This window comes from Lissotriton vulgaris, chromosome 4_1 (genome assembly GCF_964263255.1).
Source record: "Lissotriton vulgaris chromosome 4_1, aLisVul1.2, whole genome shotgun sequence".
NCBI classification, from domain to species: domain Eukaryota; kingdom Metazoa; phylum Chordata; class Amphibia; order Caudata; family Salamandridae; genus Lissotriton; species Lissotriton vulgaris.
In genome coordinates this window covers 885,519,503-885,527,485 of record NC_141691.1, presented here as the reverse complement: position 1 = coordinate 885,527,485, position 7,983 = coordinate 885,519,503, and the positions used below count along the sequence as shown (strand labels likewise).

General features: G+C 37.4%; 1 non-coding gene across 1 annotated transcript; it reads right to left on the bottom strand.

Moving 5' to 3' along the window:
• Positions 1 to 2,129: 2,129 nt before the first annotated feature.
• TRNAC-ACA (transfer RNA cysteine (anticodon ACA)) lies at positions 2,130 to 2,201 on the bottom strand. Its single transcript has one exon. It is a non-coding gene; the product is annotated as a tRNA-Cys (tRNA).
• Between the last annotated feature and the right edge of the window lie 5,782 nt (positions 2,202 to 7,983).

Genomic DNA, 7,983 nt, shown 5'->3' with positions numbered 1-7,983 from the left:
TAACTTTTAGCCATTTTCAAGCTCGATTCCACATGATATGTGGAAAACTTGAATGTGATTTAGACCAAGTTAATCTAAAATAAAAAATGTCTTCATATTTTGGTGTGATTATATTAGTTTGTTGTTTTATAAACCACACATACTCAGGACTCAACTACTTTCCTTTTGCGAAAGATAATGCAAAAAAAGTATAATCATAATGGAAAATTCAACCACTCAAATCTGTAAAACCATTATCAAAAATATATCTCATACTTTATCATTGACATGAAACAATGCTTTAAAATCAATAAATCTAATAATGATTCTGCAATCATAAAACAAACATTTAAATCCTTTTTAAATCGGGAGTCTCTACATCCATTTAAGGAGAGGGTTCCAGGCTCATTCTAGAACACGTCTCTCATGTCATGCAAATACAGAAATATCAGCAAATTTGAGCCACCAAGTTTTAACAAAGGGGACGGGGATAAACATCAAGTCAGGCACAAGCAATAAATAGCATGGCTTTGATCACAGCAAAAAAATACTATCCCTTCATGTACTGGCTTAATATTCAAAGAATGAACGAAAATAATAAATTTAGGAGAGGGGAGTAGGGTAATACCCAATAACTTATCTACTTCAGCAACCCCCATTCCAAATACTCTTTGATCCTATCACACTTGTTTTATTTATTTATGTATACATTTCATGAGCACACTGTTATCCCAAAGGCTGTCCTGGCACTGAGGGATTGGGGATGTTTGCTGATAAGATCAGCGCTAAAGAATACATCTATTTGGGAATAGAGAAAAGGAAGGTTTTAAATTTGCAACAAAAGATAGATCTTGTATTTGCAAGTCTTGGAGCTATTTGCTTTGTAAACGTAAACTTGGGCGCCGTGCTGAAACATAAAACGTGGTGCCATGTGCATCAAAGTTATGCGCATGGCGGCTCGGGAAACAGGCTTTAAAGTAGAGAAGGCAATATACAGGTCCAGAAACTGCCCAATTAAATACCAGACGATTTAGTCTACAAGAATACAGCCCGAATAGGCCTGGTGTCTCCGTAGCAGAGGGAGAGGGCAATATGTTGGAGGATTGCCTTGCAGGGATCCATTTGGGCTCTGCGATGGGGGAGGGGTAGTTAATGAAAAAGAATACAATGAACACCGATTGTAAGTGTTGTTTTGGAAAGGCACACGTCCGTGTACAGAAAAGGTATGCGCATGGTGCCAACATGGTGATTTAATATTACAAGCAGAAAATAAAAGAAATAGTTCCTAAACATATGCACATAAACACCTAACTTGTTAGTAAACTGTAGTTAGCCAGTGCTCCTCAGTATAAAACGGAAGTGGAGATGTGTCGGAGGGGCAACCAATAAGAAGCCAGGAAAAAGGAGCAACATAGGAGTGAACCAATGGCAAGGAGCAGGTGAGATTGCACTCCGTATTGTGTTTACAGCAGGTCTTCCAGACAGTGCATGCGCAGCTTAGGCTCGACCTAAAAAGGTAGTGCCTCTAAATTAATCAGTGGGAGGATTCAGGTAATAAGTCAATACTCAAGGGATGAGCAAACACAAGAAGAGGAAGGAAATCTTCACAAGCTAGTAAATGAAAGTGACAAAAACGTCAGCCAATGGCAAGTAATGGGTGGGTTCTAAGCCCACTGTAAGCAGACAATAGGTATTTTTGCAAAATGGGGGACCACGACAAATATGATGTCATTTCTTACAAGATGGACAAAATATTCAGATGGTTCAAATTTAAAATGACAATACTTTTCTTAAAATCATGAGTCTGCTAACTAAATGGGAGTGTTCTGCATTCTACATAAAACCATAAAATCCTATTTGTTACGCTGTGCCTCATTTCTCATTGGTACCAAAATGGGAACATTTAGCTATACTCTGTTTCTCAGTCTAGAGGTTTTCAAGGAATTTGGAAAGTGGCTTTAGCAAAAATACCATACATGGTGTTCACAGTGTTTTTCCTGAGAAAAACTAAACAAACTTGTTGAAATGAAAATGTTTTCATTTATATAACTGTGAAAGAGTTATATTTTACTAACAACGGTGTTAGTTAGTCAACAAATTGTGGAGGTACATTCTAAACATTTTAAACAATATGTAGTTGTATGAAAAAGAGGGGGTACCCAGATTTGAACCAGGGACCTCTTGATATGTAGTCTAATGCTCTACCACTGAGCTATACCCCCATAAGAGCTTTTGTCTTCAGCTGGTTTAACTAGCTTTTGTTTGTGATGACGTGTAGTGTGTTCGGCATCTCTTTCCGACTTCCGAGAACTCGCGCTAGTTGTCCTGTAAATATTGAAGTAGCACTGCCAGAATGCTTCTCGTATTTGCATGGGAAATTAAAAGGAAGGTGCCTTGCAGGGGGTTGAAAGTTGGAATGTAGTGATTAACGTCGACATTCCAAATAGGTTTACATAATTGTATGACCTGTAGCGTTTCTATACATATTTCTTCTTTAAACACTTCAAAATTACATTCTGCTAAATAAGCTTCAAAACGGCGATAGAGTTCTGATGTCTGACCACCACGTCCCTCTCTTCAAATGCCTGATGTTTCGAGATGTGGTAGGGAATTCAAAATTTGCGAACATGCGTGACAAGAATTTTCAATTCTATTAAGGACACGGAGGTGAGGATTATGCTTCTCATTTCTTTACTGAAGAAATCTCAGCAGCCAACCAGATAACAATAAAGAAAATAAACACTACAATACCCATGAGCACACACTGGGTATCACATGACAACGATAGAAAACCCCCTATAAAAGGTCCATAAGAGAATACCATATCCTCTTTCTTTGGTAAGCATAACAGTTAAGATGAGGAAAACCAATCCAACATTTGTGAAGAACGTGGAAAGAAAGAAATCTGAGAACTGAAAACAGCAATCCAATGGGCTGAAAACAGAAGATTCGAGGCGAGCATTTTCAGAAAAAACGGAACCTGTAGGTATCCATAAGATAGTTCATGAAGAAAGATCAACGACCATCATTTGGGATCAGAACCTGAAAAGAAATATAGAGTTATAATACACCATTCCCTTATAAAATAAAGTACAGGAAAAGGGGAGGGAAAAAACAAGGAATATACATACAGTATAAAAATGTACATATGCAGTTAAGACAGATAACGTAAACAACCATATGTAATGCAGAATTGGGTGGGATAATCCTCGCCTCCGTGTCCTAAATAGAATTGAAAATTCTTGTTACTTATGTTCGCAAATTTTGAATTCTATGTCAGGACCGGAGGCTCCGATTATGCTTGTTTAAAGCTGTGCCACCACTACAGATGCAATATCCACAGTTGGTTTATAATAAAAGGTCTTAAACATAGAATCAGATGACCAACCAGCTGCATTCATAATGTCCAGTAAACTAACCCCCATAGAAAAAGCCTGGGAAGCCATAGCTCCACGAGCTGAATGTGCACCAAATTTTGTAACATCTATTCCTGCCTCACCCACGAGCCATCTCACCCATCTTGATAATGTAGCCGGGGTCACTGGGAGAAAAGGTTTTTGTAGAGCAATCAACAAGTGACCCATCATATCCTGTCGAAAATCAGCAGTACTTACCTCATAATCCTTAATACATTGCACCACACAAAGTTTAGGATTATTAGGAAAATTTGAATAAGTAATAGAGGCAGTATTACACTTAGTGTGTCTGGATAGAGCAAAAGTGACACCTTCTGGTGAAATACTACGACCTGCAAGATCCAGTGCACAGATATCAGAAATGCGTTTACAAGAAACCAAACATAATAACCTAGTTAATTTTGCAGAAAGTTGTTTGTGTGACAGATATTTATTGGAGGGCCAAGCGTCCAAGAATCGTAAAACGGTAGATACATCCCATAATTAAATGTATTTAGGGCAAGGAGGTTTTACCAACCTGATACCCCTGAGTAGCTTGCAGATTAAAGGATGCTCACCAGCAGGTTTGTCATTGACTGTTATATGGCCTCCAGAAATGACAGATTGAAAATTATTGACTGTTCTATAGGCAAGACCTGAAGAAGCAATGGATGCAAGAAAATTCACAATCAAAGAGACATCCGCTGTAGAGGAATCCACCTCCCGTTGAGAGCACCAATTACACCATCATTTCCAGGCTGTAGAATAATGTTTGTGTGTGTTGGGAGACGAAGCTTCGCTGATAGATCTGGTAGCGTCTCGCGAAAGGCCTGGGATTTTCCAGCGATCCCCGAAACCCACCAGGCAACTAGAAGGAGTTGTCCCGATTCTATCAATGGATGCGGGTTGTTGAGAGGGTCCAGCAACAGATTCCAGCGTTGGGGAAGAAGGTGCAACTTGTATAGAGCAGGATGACAAATGAAGAGAGATTTCAAATGGATACGTTTTGAAACAGGATGCCCATGAAGTATGGCCAGGTGATTGGAAGCATAGCACCTTGCTAAGAGATTGAAAACAAGACTTTCAACAGAGTTTTGGGATAATTAAGGTGTTGCAAGTTGCAGTTATGTGCACTAATGAAAATGGAGCTGCAATAGTCTATCTGAAAGATTATAAGTAGGCTTTCCTGTTTTCAGTTTCTATTTTTGCTAAATTCTGGTGGAGTTTTTTCTGTTTTTTCCAAACCTTAAAAAACAGTGGTTATCAGTGGTTACAGATTTTCACACCATTAAAAACAACAGAAACAGTGTTTTTCTGATGTTTATGGAATTGTTTAAGGAATTGTAATTTAATTTTAATACTTGCTTGGTTTCTGCACTGATAGTGAATGTGCATAGATAGCGTGTGCACCAGGTATATGAGGTCCAAATACATTTTTACTGCACCAGAATGGACTACAAAGTCAATAGCATTCTTCATTACCTCTGAAGATTGTAAAGATGCTTTCAGCATACATCTAGCAAGTGATAAGGATCTCTTACACGTCAGCTCAGGTATCGATTTTGACAGACCATTATACAACTTTTTCACATATGTAGCTGAATTACTGCAAATACTGACAATGTTAGTCCAATTTTTACTGAACTTGGTAGGAACTTTTTTCAGCAGCTTTCCAAGTGACACTGCGTTCCATGTGTACCAAACGTCTGGTGTCATGTTTTCACCACTATCTCAGATGCTTGGTGACAACATTCTTTTCACATATACCTGTCACTACATCTTGCATTGCATGTTTAAAGCTTTGGGTGTTTGGCAATTAACTTACAATCAATACTGACTCACTAGAAAAGGGGGCTGATGTATCAAAGGATTTCACTCATTCTCTGTCTGTGGGTAAATGTGATGGTACATATTAGGAAAGATTCTTATGAAACCAGCCATTTTACCTATCAGTGAAATCAAATGTAGCCAAAATATCAAATATGATTTTGATAAATTCCTGATTCTCTACAGTTTATAAAATAACTAAATAAGACCTAAAACATTCTTCTAAACACTGCATTTTTAGACCAAAGACCACAAAACGGAAAAAAAAGCAGAAGGAAGAGGAAACAATGTTTTAGTGACATCCCTAAACAATAAAACTCAAGTAGAATAATGTTAGCCCAGTCTTTCTTGATGCTACCTTGTATAACAAAGTAACACTGTATTGGCCCCTTCTGAAATAAATCAAAATGTCTCTTTCGCTCATCTTTTCCTTTCTTTGAATGACACTTAGTTTGTGGTTGCAAAAGTGTTTTTTCAGTGTTTATATGTTTACACCGGTGGTGGCTATTTTCCTTTCAGTGGAGCTTTATCAGTTAATAAAGGTTTAAACCTAAATCCAGATAGCCTAATTATAAGGCATTAGTAAATGATGCAGCATGATTTTATTTATCATAATACACTACGGGCCAGATGTAGGAGCCCAAATACCGGTCGGTAACGGCCGATTTCGGCCGTTACCGACCGGTATTTGGGTATTGTAATGTAGGCGGTTAGAAAATTACAGAATCGGTATATTTACCGATTCGATAAATTTACCGATTTGAATAAATACCGAATCGGTAAATATACCGATTTTGTAATTCAATATGTAGGTGGCACAGTTTACAGTGCCACAGGCCCTTAGAAATTCGTTATTTACCACCCAATACTATTGGGTGGTAAATTACGAATTTTGCTGTACATGCACATCTGTGCATGTACACCTGTGCGATGTGGCACACATACATGCCCTAAGGGCATGTATGTGTGTCACATGGCACACAAGCCAGAAACAGGGGTGCAACAGGGTGTCAAAGTGACACCCTGTCCCCCTTGGAAATTCAGTATTTTTACCGATTCGGTAATTACCGAATCAGTATTTGCTATTGAATCCTATGGTCTTCAAGGCCCATAGGAATCAATGGCAAATACTGATTCGGTAATTACCGAATCTTACTGATTCGGTATTTTTACCGATTTTTTTTCCTACATAGCAATTACCGATTAGTAAATACCGAATCGGTAAAATTCGGTATTTACCATTCGGTAATTTGCTATTACCTACATCTAGCCCTATATGTTTATACACAGAAGACATAAAAGGCTGAAAGTAGATGTTGCACATGTTAGACACTGTGACACATGATACAAAGACAAGCATAGTAAAAGCACTGTAGAAGTGTGCTTTAAAATGCGGATATAAAGAAAACACATTTAAAAGACAACACTAATACATATAAACGAGTTGCGATAATGGAATTTTATTGTATATGTTGCTTATTAATGTATGTTTATGAAAAGTGTGACACCAAATAAAGTGGTTTGGTGAATTTTATACTTTTTGCTCAGAATGCACCAGGTAGAAAATTGGTGCAAAAATGTGTAGCAGTGAAGTACACGCTTGACTTTTTGTAAAATGATACAAGAGCATCTAAAATTTATGAAATATTAAAAAATAATTTTGCAGGAGGAAATTAGACAAATGTGCATTTATAGGAATGTTGTGGAAAATTGTGGTAGTAGGCATTTTTAACATTAGCTATTTCCATGTAAAAATAATTTCGGAAAATATACATATTCTTTATTTGAATTGATTTAATGTCATTAAATTTGATGTTGGTTTAGAGCTCATTTTATTTAAATGTGCAATTCTAACTTAAAAGGCCCTTTTGAGATGCTTTTTCCTTAGTGCTGAACTTTCCCCTGAAATAATACAACGGAGTGTTCTTTACAAGTACAATGTTACTGTTTTTTGTTCCGTACATGTTTCCCCTGACATTCTTGAATGTTTTTCAAACAGTTCACAGTGAAATATTCCTGTGGGCATAGAATTTCAGCTATGGCTATAAGTCGCAACTTTGGAATTCTTTTCTACCAATGTTAGGCCGGTATGGATTCACAAACTTTAATTTCTCATGAATGGCATGGGAAACCAACTTGATGTTTCAACCATCTCAGGTGACATGATGCGAACTTGCACATGTGATAGTCTTTTGATGGTGGTGTGATGATACGCCACTTGACAGTGCTAAAAACTCAAATAAAGGAAGAAACCCAAAAGGAGGGGCACCAAACGCTATTGATTTTTGCTTCACAGAACGCCATTCTTATTTTTCCTACTTGAGACGCAGATGCTATTCTGATCAATCTTTTGCTTTTGGACGATTTGTCAATGCCACAATCGGTAGCTGATGGACTGAGACCTTCTTTGCCAAACCATTTCCATTTCTGAATTTTTAATTTTCCGTTATATCTCTAGCTTTTGTGCTAATGGACTCACCCATAATTGACTTAAGTCTGAAGTCCACCTTTTTCGTTCTGCCTGAGCTGTTAGAAATTTGAATCATCCTTCTGCCTTGAAGGGTAGTGGGTCTCTGTAATTCTGCAAATGGAATTTATAACCATTCAAGAAAGATTTGCCTACATTTTTGGTGCTTTAATTCAAGCTGCTATATCCTATACCGAAGACCTTAAGAAGTTGCTAATTTTAAAGAATTTTGATTCTTTAATACAATAAACAAATTAATCTAAATCTTGCCTGAATCTATTATTGAGTCCTGTTGGTTCTCCCAGTTAAACTGTG